Here is a 17872-nt window from a genome sequence, read left to right as displayed (position 1 = left end):
CTTGGTGGCTAGATTTGGAAGCTTGGTAGAGTGGTGGCGGGAGCTGGGGTCAGTTGGGAGCTTGGCAAAAAATTGGCAGTAGCTTGTGGGATTTGATAGCTTTGTGGAGTAAAGGTAGTAGCTTGTGGATTTGTGACTGATGGTATTGAGCTCCCAAGACCTAATGGAAATGATGGGATTGTGCTTTGGGCTACGGTGAACAAGCTAGGGGTGATGAAAGGTTGATTACTGATGATCCTTTAGGATAGACTGATGATCCTTTAGGAAGAATACGAGATTGACCACTTGTGGATCCTGACCTTTAGCTCAAGGTGATAAGGGATAACAAGTGACAAAGCTAGATTACCCTAGACAAAGCTCTGTCAAAGGGATAACCTTGGTGAGATTGGTGGATTTGGAAGATTTTAGGAATGGCAAACTTTTGGCAAGGTGACAACAATTTTGAAAGCTTAGATGTGAAGATTTTGGATTGCTGGCTAGATGGTTTGGTTCTAAATGAGATGGATGAGCTAATAATTCTTAAGGGGATAACCTAAGATGGCTGGCTTTTCTACAAAGATGACTCTAAAGTGAACCTTATCCAAAAAGATGTAGAGAGACAAGGGTGTCTAATCATAGAAATCATGCCTAGTTGGTAAGGCATAAGCAGTATTAACTCCTGGATGTTGGCTAAATTTGATGGTGCGCTCTAACCAAGCCTCTTGAAGTGCTTCGTCAACAACTTTGTCCTCTACTTTGTGGAGTTTGGCAACTTGGGGCTTGGTGTTATTTCTTTTCTCTTGGCTAAAAGTTCTTGGTATGCCAGAGATGGCTTGAGTTTGACTTTGTGAAACTTCTGTTTGGGTTTGGGTTGTTCCGACATAAATTCTTGAATTTGCTTGGCTTTGGAAGATTTTGGTTGTTTTTCTTCAACTTGTTCAACTTCTAAAAAGGCAGTGACTATGCTAAGTGTGCCCTAAGCTAGGATCGACCAAGTTTGGCAAACATTTATTCAACAAGTAAAATAAAATCAAGCAATAGATAGGAACACCCAAATAGAAGTTTGTGGTTCTCAGAATGTGATACTTGCACCAAGGAGTGTGTATGTTCTACAAATGTTTCGATCAGTCACTTCAAACACATAACACCCTAAATGGTTTTTTGTAAGGCTGACAGTTGGTTTAGCTAGGGAGTCCTCGATATATGCAAGGTACGTGAGGCCCAAATGCATAGATGAGACCAAAAAGATGTCACACAGCCAAGAGGAGCGGTAACCCACTTCTCCTCTTTCACTGCTCAAGGCTATAAAGTTCCTTGAGGCTTAACATGAGTGACAAAATCTTGATCCTAAGAGAGGTGTCTTTTGATTCACCTCCCGATTCTTATACTCCATCGAAACGCTGGAGTTGAGGTCGTGCAAGAGGTGATGAAATTCCCAAGTAGGCCTCTTAAAAAGAAACAAGGTTTTGGATCCTAATCTTATGCACCCAAGATGGCCTCGAAAGACAACAAGGGGAGAGAAGACTTGGATGACCTTGGGCTAAAAAAAAAGCTTTTTCTTTTACCAACTGACTCTTATGTGTGCTAATATAGACTTTGCAAGCACTCATGTTTAAGAGACAATGTTCAATTCCAACTTGAAGCGCCAAAAAAAATAAATCGTTCGAAAAATGCAAACAAGAAAAAGAGTTAGGGTCAACAAAAGCAAACTCGCGCGCCCGGAGGCCCTCCACGTCAAGTATTGATCAATTTTCTTTAAGGCATTCAAGATTGAGTGTGAGTTTGTTTTAAGATCAAAACAAAAGTGTGTGAGATTCGATTTCAAGTGTGCGCCCGGAGGCTCTCCACATCAATTGTTGTTCAATTTTAGTGCCCAAACTTGAAGTGTGATCGATTTAATCTAGAGTTTTTGTCATTTAAGAATTTTGATAAAGTTAAAGCTGTAGACACCTAAAAACCTTTAGAAAATAAAGTATTTTTATTTTCTGAAAAAGTCCTGATGACATCATCATTTATTAATTAATTAATTATTTAATTAATTAATTAATTTTTATGCCATTAAATCCCTTTATCTTAATTAAAAATATTTAATTAAGGAATCCCTCCCAAAAATGTTTAAATCTTATTTAAACATTATTTCCTTATTTATTAATTATTTAATTAATAAATTGACCAAAAATCCTAAAATAAATAAAAAATTTATTTTTTGCCCAAAAATTGGCCAATTTCCTTATGACCAATAACCTCTTCCAAAATCTTCTAATCCTTCTTTAATTTCGATTAAAGGCTAATCTCATCATTTCCTACCCCTAACCCCAACTCAAAATATTTAATTAAAATTAAATATTAATCCTCATGTTTATTAAAAAAGTTTTAATAAATATCTCCTCAACCCAAACCCTTGAAATAAATAAAACTTTATTTATTTCCTAAAAATCTAATGTATCCTCACCCTAAGAAGTTCTAGACTCTTCTAGAAAGTCTTCATCCTCATCCTAGGAAATTCTAGACTATTCTAGAAAGTCTTTATCCTCATCCAAAATCTAGACTCTTCTAGAAGATGTCTTTAAACCTAATCCTAATCCCCTCCTAACCTTGTCACATTCCCTAAACATGGGTTAAAACTTACTAACCCAAGCCAAAGTTAACAAATATCTCTTCCTTCACCCACCCTCATTAAATGCCATCCACTTGCCTATCCTTAAGCTAATCCTAAACCATCCTAATCCATCCTCTAATCATTTTCACAAGCCTAAGCAAGCTTAAAACCCTCCTAATCAAGTCCAAGTCGAATTTGCTCTCATCACCCTCAAAATATCTCAACCATAAAACTTTATGAAGTCCACTAGGTCATAAATGACTCTTACAAGCCCTTTTATTGCTCTTACAAGTCATTATGAGGGTCTTTATGAAGATTTTATCCCTTGAGCCTCCTTTGTTGACTCATCCTTCCCCTTTCCTCCATCCTCTCACCATGTGACATGTGTCACTCCTTGATTGGCTATAAGGAAGCACAATCCATGTGCTCTCTTCTCATGCAATCTGAGCCCTCCATGAGCTTTTTCTCATCCTTGCATCTTAGCCCTCAATCCCTCAAGCCTCTTGCCTATAAATTGGATCCTTCCCCTTTGCAAAATAACACAATCCATGAAGTAAAGTTATAATGCTATTTTGAGAGCCAAATCCATACTAAAGCCATCTATCCACACCAAAAATTCACAATCATCCATTGAAGCCTTTGGAAGCATATTGAGCATACATCCTATCCATTTAGATAAAGCTACTCAACAAGAGAGCTTCTTATTGAGAGAGTCCATTAATGGCTCATATTCTCAATTGAGAGCTCATCTTAGTCTATCTTGAAGTTTATGAATTTTGTTTAGTTTGTAGAAGCTTTATTTAAATTTGGTTTCTATTAGCATACTAACATTGCTCATATACATTTTGGCACGCCCGGTGGGACCCCGCATGGGTCATCTTCAATAGCTTTTTTAGTCAAGTTTTGTATGTCATTTGTTGATTTTGGCTAATTTTACTTGTTTTGTGATTGGTAGGATTGTATAAATTGGTTTTGTAGGTCCACATGAGCATGAAGAAGACAAAGGAACTCATAATCTATCTCATAGTGTTTGCAAATTTTTCAAGCTTATAGGTGGACAAAGAACTTGAAATTCTTCTTCCTCTTCTTGTCTATATTCTTCTTATTCCATCTACTTCTTCTTCTTCTTCTTGTGGGAGATCTTGGCCATTTTTTTTAAGGAAGCAAAATCATACACACTTCTTTTTAGTGCTTAAAATGAACCCCCAAATCATACTTAAATCCATTGAAAAATTTAAAAATTTGCAAAAAAGAAAAAATCTTTTAACAAGTGAAACTAAACCAATCTAATCATTTGCATCCTTGCAACATCAAGGTTTTAGATGCATTCATGCAAAATTAGGAACACTTCATTTTTGGGAATTTAAAAAGAACTTCAAGTTTTCATTTCAAAAGGTTCAAAATCAACACTAAGTGCACACTAAAGTTCTTTTAAAAAATCTCATGAAAACTAAGAGTCCTAAATGGTTGCCAAAAATTGTCCTAAAAGCTTTGTTATTTGTTCCAAACAAATGTCTTATTGAAAAATCTTGAATGTTTCTTAGGTTTTTCATGCATCAAAACAATCTAGAAATATCATTTTTGGGCTTAAAACATGCAAACTAGAACACAAAATCTTGAATGAAAAGCAAAGTCCAAAGAGTCATTTTCACTTTTGAGTCCAAAAACAATCTTGAATGATCTAAGGTTAAAACAAAGCACTTCAAAGTTCTTAAAATAACACACAAAATCTCAAATGCTCAAAGGAAAAAAACTTGAATGTTTAATCACTTGTCTTTGAATGCATGTTGCTAAAATCACTCTTGAATGCCATGAATTAAAATCAAATTTTCCTTGAATGCATGATTAAAACAACAAATCTCAATCTTGAATTCCTAACAATCAATGAACATTGCATGGTTTGGATGCATTTTCAATGACGCTCGCATTTCTTATGTTGACGATCTCTCGACTTTCATTATGTTGACGACGCTGTCAAATTGGAATGAATATTGTATGCCATAAACACAAGTGTCTTCAATCATAGCTTACAAAATCTAAATCATCAATTGGAATGAACGCGTTTCTTTTAAAGCCCAAGATCATGTATGTGGTCTTGTTTTACACTTTTTAGGAGGCCTTCTTGGGGATTTCATCACCCCTTGGGACGACCTCAACTCTAGCGTTCCGACGGAGTATAAAGATCGGGAGGTGAATCCAAAGACACCTCTCTTGGGATCAAAATTTTGTCACTCGGGCTAAGCCTCAAGGAACTTTATACCCTTGAGAAGTGAAAGAGGAGAAGTGGGTTACCGCTCCTCTCGGCTGTGTGACATCTTTTTGGTTTCATCTACGGATTTGGGCCTCACGTACCTTGCGTATATCGAGGACTTCCTAGCTAAACAAAATTTCATCCTTGTAGAAAGCTTCTTAGGATGTTGGTGTGTTTGACGTGCTTGCTCAAAACTTTTGTCTGCTTGTTTGTTCATAGCTTTTGAATGAATGTTTGCCAATTTTGGTCAAAATCCCAGAAAAGCAGAAATCTCCCAACTCAAGGCATACTTAGTGTAGTCACTGCCTTATCAGAAAATCATCCAAGCTCCCCCGATGCAACTGAATCTATCTAGTTCTTTGCCTTAGAACAATCCCAAATCCAAAGTCCATCCAAATCATCCCCCCAGCCAGCTAGCAACCCAATCCAAAATCACCCAAGCCTTTAAAGAGTTGTTGTCACTTTGCTAGATTTTGCTATCCAATCAATCCTACCAATCAACCAATCTCACCAAGGTTATCCCTTTGACAAAGCATTATCTAGGGTAATCTAGCTTTGTCACTTGTATCCCTCATCACCTTGAGCTAAAGGTTGGGATCCACAAGTGGTCAATCTCGTGTCATGCCATAGGATCACTAGTCTATCCTTAAGTTGACATAATATCCACCAATCCAGTGCATAGGAAAGAAAAAATCTCACTTTTTGATAGCATACCCTTGAAGTCTTCCACCCACAAGAAAGCCAAAAATCTCCAGCCAATCCTCCTTAGGTCTGTCATACAGCTTTGACTCTCCCTAGGAAATCTTTCATCAGCCAATCCAAAATCTGTGCTTAATCCAAATCCAACCATGAGCTTTCGTGTTCATCCATATGCAAGACCCCATCCCCATCAAACTCATCATCAAAGCATGAAGTACCAATCCTATCATGATGTGTTTGGTCGCATTGTCCTTGCTCCCACCACCTCCTATTCCAATGATGATGAAAATCTTGTTGACTATGATGGGTATATTGAAAGCCTTAGAAACATTCCCCCAAGCATCCCCCAAAATCCAAGAGTTATTCCAAACTATCTAGTCATGCCATCTGATATTCCAGCTTCCCCTCCATCACCCCATCAACCAAGCTTCCAATCTTCCACCCCCATCACACTAGCTATTCCTGTCAATCCACCTCCACCTTCGACACATGAGTCTCCAAGGAATCTCCTAGAGGAAATACAAGAAAGGTTGCCTCCAATAGTTGATAAGCCATGTCATCTAATCCAACCATGTGAAGTAGTCAGTGATGAAGCTTCCCCATCTATAATATCACCTCCATCTCCCATAGCTATCATCCCCATACCATCCATCAAATTGCTTAAAATCCTTCCACTTCCCGCAAGCATCAAAATCCCACCACCTATCAAATCCCTCCAAATCCTATCCACATCGCCTCCAAGCATTTCCCAAATCTCTCGTAATGACCCTTATGCATCCATCTTCTACTCACCCATCTCCACTATTGAATCCCCCATCTATCCATCTGCTGCCTTTGAAGAATCCATCCCTTCACCTCCTATTGCACCATCCACTCCAAACCAATCCTATCAAGATCCTGTCCAAAAGCATGTTGACATCCCCCAAAGCATAAATGAAGATATCATCGTACCATGTCTTCCATCCATAGTGCAGTCACCATCTCCTCCATCTCCAAAACCTCAAGCCATATCTCCTCCACTACAAGATATCTTGTCATCCCACCAGCTACATCAAGATACTCTCCTTCCATCTCCCCCACTCCATGCTTCCATCTTACCACCTATCCAAGCTATTACACCATCTATAATCTACCCTCTTGGTTCACTTACATTCATCCATGGTGGCCCTCTCTCAGCAGAAGAATTAAGAACATTATCTCCCCATTGCAATACACCTAATAAATCACTTCTACCATTTTCTGCAAGTAAAAAGTTTCCTCAGCTTGTTCAAATGCTCAATCGATGGAATTATCAAGGTCAAGGTTTAGGACCACAAGAGCAAGGAATTAGAGAGCCTATTATTGCACAAAAAAATTTAGGATTTCATGGTCTTGGATATGTATCCAAAGGCTCACCATCTAAAGGTGTTGGTACACCACACCCCCAAACCAAGCCTATCTCCAAGCCCACCATGCCAGCCTCCCATCACTCCTTCAAGAAATCTTATGTCATCCCCCCTCCACCATCTTTGCAACCCAAAACAACCTACCATATCCCCCCTTCATCCGCTAAATCCATTTTGGGTCCCTATGTCCCAAAATCTACCATCCTCTATCCTCCTATTAGCCATCATAAAAATCCTATTCCATCCATTCCTATGCAAGATCAACAAAGGCACATATTAGGGAACATCATCCATCATCATCCCCCTACATGCTCTTTCATATCCTCTCCATCTCACAAAGCTTTTCCTAACCATCTTCCCAAAGCTTACCACAACAATGTGAATGCCAACTTCAAAATGCATAAAGCTAAAAATCCACATCCTAGGCAATCATATGTCTATTCTAAAAGACATACTCCAAAAAGGAAAAATCCAATCAAAGAATGCAAAACAATGCAAAAGCCTATGAAAAGAAAATCCAAAACTATGTGGATCCCCAAGAAAAAAGTTGAAACCCAATGCATAATGGTATCCACCATTGCTAATCCCCAATCTAGTGACTCATGTCCCCCATCTCCTAACTCCATCTTGGGTGCCTATATCCCCAAGCATGCTTCCACAAATCCTCCATCACGCCCGCATCTACCATCTATCCCCCATATGCTCTTTTCACACCCGTCCCAACATGTGCCAATGTTGCTCTTGCAAGCATCCCCATCTCATGCTCCTTTCCAGCATTTTCATCCCTCCATCTCTTACCATCAATCCCATCTAATCCAATCTATTGCATAAATCACACATCCGGTGTACCAATAGCTAGCAACAAAATTGAACATTCCAATAGCCAGTGAAAATCCCAAAATAGCCAAAATAGTTGAAGAAAGCCAAAATCATTCCAGCTAAGTCCAAAGTCAAAAAGTCAAAAAAGAAAAGAAAAATAAAGCGTCCATTGGTGAAAACTTGGCAATTCAAGCGCCTTGGGCAAGTACCATGATGAAAACTTGGCAAACAAGCGTCATGCGTAATCCCGCCATCCCCAGCTTAGCCTATCACCCTCATGCTTTTGGTCATCTCTTGACATCCAACTCCATCTTCCAATCTATCCACCTATCCTCCACCCTCCATCTTCCATCTCACACCATCCACTTATCTCCTGCAGCTTCAGCCAACCATCCCAGCTATCATCCATCTCCCTAGCCCCTTCAGCTTTTTCCATCCTAGCTTCAATCCTATCACATCAATCATAAGACCTCCTTACATGTTATTTTTTGATTGGGGGCACTATATTCCTTGGAGATCTTGTCTTGTCCATCCTCCCTTGTCATTGGTATCTAGCTCTAGGCTATCCTCATGCAAACCCAATGTCATCTCTTTATATCCATCATAATCCTAGCTATCTACCATCCTATCCAGCCATCTCATCCTGCTCCTCTAGCTATCCTTGGTCACAAAATCTCTCATCATCATTGGATGCATCCTGCCAAATCCATATCTTTCGCTATCACCCCACCCTTAGCTTTCGCATCTTGCACAACATCGAACCATCCCGCTATCCTATCATCCTGAGCTTTTGCCTGCTTGTAACTATCTTGGTCCGTTAGCTTGTACCATATCTTGATTAGCTCACTTGTAAATATCTTGGTCTGTCAGCCTGTACATCCTCTTTAACTTAGTATCATTGTATCTATCCAGCTTTCGTGTCATTTCATCCTTGATCAGTATCTTGTACACACCACACAGCTTGTTTAGCTATTTCAATGCATCCTTTAGCTAGATCTCCTGTCACCAAAGTGTTATCCTTCTTAGTTCAGCTTGCTAGATGCACCACTCATCCCGATCCATCAGCTTAGGTGCTCTCAGATAGATCCTTGTAGGATATAGCTTTCCTCATGTCTGATCTTGGTCTGTTAGTACCTCGTCCTACCCATCTCGTTGGCAAACAGTTCTCTTTTGGATTTTCGCTTTCTTTTGATTTGGGATCTTCCCTTTTGGGTCTTGAAGTATCTTTTCCAAGCAATCTCCTTGTTCCCTCCTCAAGGTTGCCACGATCTTCCATATCATGGTATGCTGCGAATGGGGCAATTAGAGTGTAAGGTCTTGATCAGGTCTTTCGTTTGTTTTTCTTTTCTGCTTGTGGGTTCTCCAGTGTCGTTTCCACGCTGCTTCCTCTAGGATTCATGTGTGATGCTGGGGCAATCCTTGTGTGTTTTTTTTGAGTTAGTTTGTTAGTCCTTTGGACGGTTGGTGAAAAGGCCTTGATGTTCTTGGTAACCTTGGCAATTAACCAATAGTCCTATAGCAAATCTAGTGCTCAACTACATGGTGGTACTTCTCTTTGAAGTATCCCCCCGCTCAAAAAGCTTCAATGGTTTTCCTTCATCTCCATTATCCCCCACCCATATCCAGCATCTGTCTCTCCTACCCTAGCTGATGCATCAGTATCTTTTTGAATCACTCATCACTCTTAGCTTTCGGGATCCACAATCCTAGTCTTAGGGATCCACCAATCCAAATCAACCCACCAAGCCTCATCTTTCGAGATCCACAATCCTAGTCCTAGGGATCTCCGAAACCCATCTTCCGCCAATCTAACTCTTTGAAATCCTGTTCCATCAGCTTTATAATCCCCTCATCCATCTCCCTATCCTGGATTCCTTTTTATAGCGCTCTGCTCCTTCATCCTCCACCTTCCCTAAGGTCTTAAGCTTGCTTCCTCTTGTGCATCTGATTCTCCTTTATCATTCTCCCATAGTGAGAGTTTGAGCTAATTCAGCCCCTTCTCTTTGCCAATCTGAGTCTCCTTGCTCATCCCAGATTCTTGTGTTTTTCAAGAAGCCACCGAGCCTCGCTTTCTCTCCCCGCTGCCTTCTTGAGGGGGGCATCTCACAGTCCATTCTCTCCTCTTCTGCTCTAGCCTTGGGCATCTTATTTTCTTATCTTTGATGCCATGCCACTTGCGGCATCACATCAAAGAGGGGCAAAATGTAGACACCTAAAAACCTTTAGAAAATAAAGTATTTTTATTTTCTGAAAAAGTCCTGATGACATCATCATTTATTAATTAATTAATTATTTAATTAATTAATTAATTTTTATGCCATTAAATCCCTTTATCTTAATTAAAAATATTTAATTAAGGAATCTCTCCCAAAAATGTTTAAATCTTATTTAAACATTATTTCCTTATTTATTAATTATTTAATTAATAAATTGACCAAAAATCCTAAAATAAATAAAAAATTTATTTTTTGCCCAAAAATTGGCCAATTTCCTTATGACCAATAACCTCTTCCAAAATCTTCTAATCCTTCTTTAATTTCGATTAAAGGCTAATCTCATCATTTCCTACCCCTAACCCCAACTCAAAATATTTAATTAAAATTAAATATTAATCCTCATGTTTATTAAAAAAGTTTTAATAAATATCTCCTCAACCCAAACCCTTGAAATAAATAAAACTTTATTTATTTCCTAAAAATCTAATTTATCCTCACCCTAAGAAGTTCTAGACTCTTCTAGAAAGTCTTCATCCTCATCCTAGGAAATTCTAGACTATTCTAGAAAGTCTTTATCCTCATCCAAAATCTAGACTCTTCTAGAAGATGTCTTTAAACCTAATCCTAATCCCCTCCTAACCTTGTCACATTCCCTAAACATGGGTTAAAACTTACTAACCCAAGCCAAAGTTAACAAATATCTCTTCCTTCACCCACCCTCATTAAATGCCATCCACTTGCCTATCCTTAAGCTAATCCTAAACCATCCTAATCCATCCTCTAATCATTTTCACAAGCCTAAGCAAGCTTAAAACCCTCCTAATCAAGTCCAAGTCGAATTTGCTCTCATCACCCTCAAAATATCTCAACCATAAAACTTTATGAAGTCCACTAGGTCATAAATGACTCTTACAAGCCCTTTTATTGCTCTTACAAGTCATTATGAGGGTCTTTATGAAGATTTTATCCCTTGAGCCTCCTTTGTTGACTCATCCTTCCCCTTTCCTCCATCCTCTCACCATGTGACATGTGTCACTCCTTGATTGGCTATAAGGAAGCACAATCCATGTGCTCTCTTCTCATGCAATCTGAGCCCTCCATGAGCTTTTTCTCATCCTTGCATCTTAGCCCTCAATCCCTCAAGCCTCTTGCCTATAAATTGGATCCTTCCCCTTTGCAAAATAACACAATCCATGAAGTAAAGTTATAATGCTATTTTGAGAGCCAAATCCATACTAAAGCCATCTATCCACACCAAAAATTCACAATCATCCATTGAAGCCTTTGGAAGCATATTGAGCATACACCCTATCCATTTAGATAAAGCTACTCAACAAGAGAGCTTCTTATTGAGAGAGTCCATTAATGGCTCATATTCTCAATTGAGAGCTCATCTTAGTCTATCTTGAAGTTTATGAATTTTGTTTAGTTTGTAGAAGCTTTATTTAAATTTGGTTTCTATTAGCATACTAACATTGCTCATATACAAAAGCAAACATTCAAAGACCAAGTGAGTTAGTTAGATTGTGGAACATTTAACACCTGTTTTAAGTAGACCCATCCCCATAAATGGCGCTGAGATTGCAACCAATGGTTGAATTGATGGGTCATTAGAAAAGAGGTGAGTCCAAAGAACTACTCAAATTGATTTTTGTAAATTTGTATTTAACTTAACAAAGTTTCTTAATTGTCCAAAAATCAAACTTTGCCTAAATTGCATACAAAAGAGAGATTTGTTTGTTCTTTTTAATCACCAAAAATTGAAGTGTGAGATATTGCATTGATTCATTGATCCTTTGCATTCAAGATTGAGTTTTTTTGTTTTAAGCATGCATTCCAAGGAAAATTGATTTTAATCCATGGCATTCAAGAGTGTGTTTTGAGCAACATTCATTCAATAGAAAATGTGTTCAAGTTCATTTTAGCAACATGCATTCAAAGACAAATGATTAAACATTCAAGTTCATTTTTTAGCAACATGAGAACCTGCAAGAAACATGGTTAGTGGTTTCATATGTGCTCCAACCTGGAATGAGACAAAAGAAAGCAATTTAGTTAGTCACCCAAAATCTTTAAAAATGAAAGCTTAACTATGGAAAAAAAAATTTAAACTTTTTTGCTATTTTTTCTATGCGTAAAAATGCTTAAAATGGTCTAAATCCTATGGAACTACTAAAAGTCAAATTTTGATTTACACTCTTTTCTTTTTTTTGTAAGCTAAAAAGTGCAGAAATAAAGATTTTAAAACAAAAGTGCAACAGAGGTAGGCAAAAATGACAGTTTATCAGGCAGAGATGCCAAACTATGGAGACACCAAAACTCGCAGACACTGAAACTCGCAGACGAAAGTTTGATGAAGAAGGCAGTTGGCGGTGTCAGAGATGACAGTTGATTGCTGGCGATGGTGAAGACGATAGTTGCCAGGCGAAGACGACAATTGACTATTGGCAATGGCAGAGACTATAGTTTGAGTCAGCGCAAACAACAGAAGCTAGGCGAAGATGCTAAAACTCACAGACGCTAATCTGCGTAGATGCCAAAATTTTTAGACGATAGTTTGGGCTTTCAGAGACGGTGGTTGAGCTCGTAAAAATGATGATTGTCCAGGCACAGACGATGATTTATCTTTTTTAGACGACGGTTGAGCTTGCGGGGACAACGATTGAGTTTGCGCAGACGACATTTTTGCAGAGACGATAGGCAGAGACGCCAAACTATGGAGATGACACTGCGCAAAGGGAGCCGACAGGCGTGAAATTTTTCCAAATTTTTTTGTTTTCTTGGTTATTTTTGGATTTTAAAGAGTGTATCTTTCTTTCTAGTGCATCCTTCAACTTAAAAAAATAAGAAAACACACCTTACAACAACTCAAACAACAACAAACCATTAGATTGTTATTTTTTAAAAGCAACATGTAGATTGAAATGGATAAAAAAAAATGACCCATAACAGGGTCCCACTAGGCATGCCAAAATGTATACACTAATCTAATGTGCTAGAAATACTAATTCAATAAAAGCATTTACACATTAAACTAATATAACATATAAGAGAGACAAAGAGAAGACAAACTCAAATGAGAATATGAACCAGGGATAGGCTCTCTCAATGAGCTTGTTCTCTTGTTTTTGCGATGTGTCTATTTATGGATTGGGGATGTATGCTCAAATGCTCAAATGGCTTCAATTGAGATGGGTAAATGACAAATTGGTAGATTTGTGAGCTCTCAATTTGGCATTATAAGGGTATGAGTATGGATTTTGGCTCTCAAAAGGGCATGATAACTTTAGTTCAAAGATTGTTGTTGAAATGGCTTGGGAGGGGATTCAATTTATAGGCTAAGGGCTTTAGGGATAGAGGGCTAAGATGCAAGGGGAGATGAAGGCTTAAGGAGGGCTAAGATGCACTCAAAGGAGAGCACATAGATTGTGCTTGTTTAGCACCAATAGGAAGGTGACACTTGTCACAAGGAGGATAAGTGTGAGAGGGTAGGGTAAAGGGTTGGTTAAAGGAATGATGAGTGGGGTTGAGTATGTAAGAGAGATGTAAGAGGAATGAGTGTGGAAGAGGGAAGAGTGTAGAAGATGGATGTAAGAGTCATGAGTGGGCTTGTAAGATTCTTTTATGATTTGTAAGAGCACTCATGACTTGGTGGTTGGAATATTTTGAGGGGAGACTTTGGTTTGGTTTAAGAAAGTCTTAAACTTGTTTAGGGAATGTGACAACATTAAGGGGTGGATTAGGCTTGGGTTTAATATTAGATTAGGGATGTTAGAGATGTGCAAGTGGATGGCATTAATGAGGTTGGGTGAGTTAGTGGCTAAGCTAGGTTAGTATGGGTGGATGGGGTGGATTAGGCTAAATGTAGGATTAGGGATAAGTTAAGGGTTTTTGGATTTGAGGATTTTATTTATCAAATAGATTTATTTAATAAATGGGGATTTCTGGAATTAGATAGAAGAATAGGATTTAATTGATAAATAATAGGTTATTTGATTTATCAATTAGGACTATAGATGATTAATTAAATTAATCAGCTAGGGGATGGCAAAGAATTTATTAAATAAGAATTTAATAAATGATGCTTTTAGAGATGGCTAAATTAGATTACCAAAGCGGTGTAATAAAATTTAGGTTTCTATAGTAGGCTATGACATATTCCTTTATAGAAGAAACACAAATTTAGCATATTTATTTCTCATTAATGTATAGTGGGAGCTATAATGTTGAAGTATCAAAACATGTCTCAAAAGGTGCAAGATGGCTCTCCCTGTACCAGTGCCTTTTTCCTTAGTCTGGAACTCATTAAAATCCTTCTATCCTAATCAATTTTCATTTAAATTTTGGCATGAATAAGGTCTTTATATTAAAACTTAATAAGTGTACATAAACATTCAAATCAACATTTTTATCCACGCTCAGAGTGGTAATTAATCTACCAGATGAATTCTCACAAATAAGGGGCATTGACATGTTATTATATTTCTTTGAAGTGTTCATAGTTGTAAACATTAAACATCTAGTTTTCTTTCTTTTCTTTACAGATTTTAGGAAATTATGCCATTGAATGCTGGGAACATATTGGGTGTAGAAGACAATGGTCCCGCTGCAAAATATGCTAAATGTATAAGTTTTGACTCAAACCCTCCACACAGTTGAATCCTAATAAATTAACATAATTTGATACACTGGAAACAATACTCATGTGGGAATTAAAGTTACAATATCCATAAAGATAAAGGTTTCACACATCACATATCCTTTTGTTATTCATTGATTACACTATCAATAAACAAGTTAACTAAAATCTCTACATTTCATGTTATATCCATTTGCAGCATGTGCCTCATGACTATGTTTTTGTGATGGTCGATAATCGAAACAGCAACTATGACTCTCATGTTTGGTAAGTAGAGTGGAAGCTTAAGTTTCTAATAGACTGTGTGCCACCTATACTTGTATATCTGACTTTTAAATGGACTAACTCTAATTTGTCTTATTTTAAAATAGGGGATCTGTTCCTGTCAAGAACATTCTAGGAAGATATGTAATGTGTTATTTGTGACTGTCATAATTGGGAGAAAATCCTAGTAGTAGTCATGCATCATATGCAACCTTCAAAAATTGGCAAGGACCCTGGTGGACAGAAAACTAGTGGTTGTGAGTATGTGTCATTGGAGTATCAATTCCTGACTAGGGTAAAGCTTCTTAGGAAAATGTTGTCTATAGTAAAATGAGCAACTGTAGACTCTGCAGACTCACTTCTCAGTCACATAATTTGGTGGTTGTAATTTCCTTATGTTTCTAATTACGAGATACTACTTGAATTCTTCACAATTCAATGAATATAGAAATAGTTTCTTGTATTAAAGTAATTTTTGAATGATTCTTCATTCCAAATGCATATATAGTATGGTTCAGATCAAAATAATTATGATTGCATAATAATCAAGATGATATATATTTTCTATTTATGATATACAGGAAATTACATGCAATGACTGAGGAAATTCTCAGTACCTTGTACTGTTCATTGTGTCTGATATACAAGTAGGAATTTGAAAATATGCAGGCCGTCTCTAATATAACTTTATATTTATGCTCTAAATATTGTGATAAGTTGTCTAATATGACAATATAAATATACTCAAAGATGATGCCATTTCTGATGGTAGACTTTATATGCCTGCACAGAATGGGTGCCAAAGGCAATATGCTCTCTTACAAAGCGATCATTGTGAGATACAAAATATAATAAGTTCTTCCAATCATCCTGAGTTGAATAATAGAACTACCTTTTTACAGCTTTCATTAGAAATGATTAGTCATGTTGTAAATGACGTGAGTTATATCTCTTTTCAGTCGCACCCTTTCATAATAATCTCTAATCACTTCTCTTATGATCCAAATTTGTATGTTAATAATAAGCACTAGGTGGGGGTGACTTGGTGAGCTAACCTAGGGGGTGGACTTGGTGAGTGAACATAAAGAGTCCACTTGGTGAGCATACTTGAATTGTCATCTTGGTGAGCTGACTAGGGGAGTCGGCTTGACGAGCTGACATGGCAAGTCGACTTAAAGTGGTGAGTTGGTGGGGCAAGTGGGAGTGACTTGTTGAGCTGACCTGGAGAGTTGGCCTAGGGGAAAACTTGGTGAGCGAACTTAGAGAGTTGACTTGGTGAGTGTACTTCAATTGTCAGCTTGGTGAGATGACTTGGGGAGTTGGCCTAGCAATCTAACATGGTTAGTGGGCTTAAAGTGGTAACTTGGTGGGGCAAGTTGGTGAGCTAACTTAGTGAGGCCACTTAGAGATGTGACATGGTGAGCTAACTTGGTGAGTAAGCTTGATAAGCATACCTAAAGACTAACCTTGATGAGGCACTTTGGTGGGGTGACTTGATGACCAAACTTAAAGAGTCAACTTGGTGGGGCAAGTTGGCGAGCCGACTTAGCAAGTCCACTTGGTGAGGCGAGAGGTGAGTCAACTTGGTGTGGCGAATTGGTGAGTTGGCTTGGTGAGTAGACTTAAAGACTGACCTTGATGAGGTGCTTTGGTGGGGCGACTTGATGATAAATCTTAAAGAGTCAACTTTGTGAGCATACTCGAACAATCGACTTGGTGACATGACTTGGTGGGCTGGCTTGGTGAGCTGACTTGGCATTCATACTTGAATAGTAGACTTGGTGACCTAACTAAAAGAGTCATTTCATTGAGGTGACTGGGTGGGAGTGACTTGGTGAGCTAACCTAGAGAGTTGACCTAGGGAATGGGCTTGGTGAGAAAACTTAAAGAGTCAACTTGGTGAGCACACTTGAATTGTCGGCTTGGCGAGCAAACTTGGGGACTTGGTGGGACATGTGGGCAAGTTGACTTGGTGAGGTGACTTGGTGACATGAATTGGTGGGCTGGCTTGGCGAGCCAACCTTAAAGAGTCAACTTTATGAGTGTACTCAAACAATCAACTTGGTGACATGACTTGGTGGGCTTGGCGAGCTGACCTAGCATGCATACTTGAATAGTAGACTTGGTCAGCTGACTTAAAGAGTCAACTCGTTGAGGTAAATCAGTGGGGATGACTTGATGGGCTGACCTAGGAGGTGGACTTGGTGAGCAAACTTAAAGAGTTGACTTGGTGAGTGTACTTGAAATGTCAACTTGGTGAGCTGATTATGGGAGTCGACTTGGCAAGCTGATATGGCAAGTCGACTTAAAGTGGTGACTTGGTGGTGCAAGTTGGTGAGCTGACTTATCGAGGCCACTTGGTGAGGTGGCTTTGCGAAGCAACTTGTTGAGCTGACCTACTAAGTGTACTTAAAGACTGACCTTGATGAGGTACTTTGGTTGGGTGAATTGATAAGAAAACTTAAAGTGTCAACTTGGTGTGCTAACCAAGCGAGTTTACATGGTGAGCGAGCTTAGAGAAGAAAATCTATGGGGAAACTTTGTAAGCACATTGAATGAGCCCACTTGCTGGGGAAAGGTGGTAAAACCACTAGGTGAGTCAACTTCATGAGCTGACTTAATGAGTCAACTCATTGAGGTGACTGGGTGGGGGTGACTTGGTGAGCTGACTTGGAGAGTTGGCCTAGGGGGTGGACTTGGTGAGCAAACTTAGAGAGTCGACTTGGTGAGTGTACTTCAATTATCAACTTGGAAAGCTGACTTGGAAAGTTAGCCTGGTGATCTAACATGGTGAGTGGGCTTAAAGTGGCAGCTTGGTGGGGCAAGTTGGCGAGCCGACTTAGCGAGGCCACTTGGAGATGTGACATGGTGAGCTGACTTAGTGAGCAAGCTCAATGAGCAGACCTAAAGACTGACCTTGATGAGGCACTTTGGTGGGGTGACTTGATGATCGAACTCAAAGAGTCAACTTGGCGAGCATACTTGCACTAGTGCATTTGGGTTCATTTTTTGACCTTCATT

This window comes from Cupressus sempervirens, chromosome 5, assembly GCF_028749045.1.
Source record: "Cupressus sempervirens isolate cs-2001-9-10 chromosome 5, ASM2874904v1, whole genome shotgun sequence".
Classification (NCBI taxonomy): domain Eukaryota; kingdom Viridiplantae; phylum Streptophyta; class Pinopsida; order Cupressales; family Cupressaceae; genus Cupressus; species Cupressus sempervirens.
Note: the sequence above shows the minus strand (reverse complement) of the source record.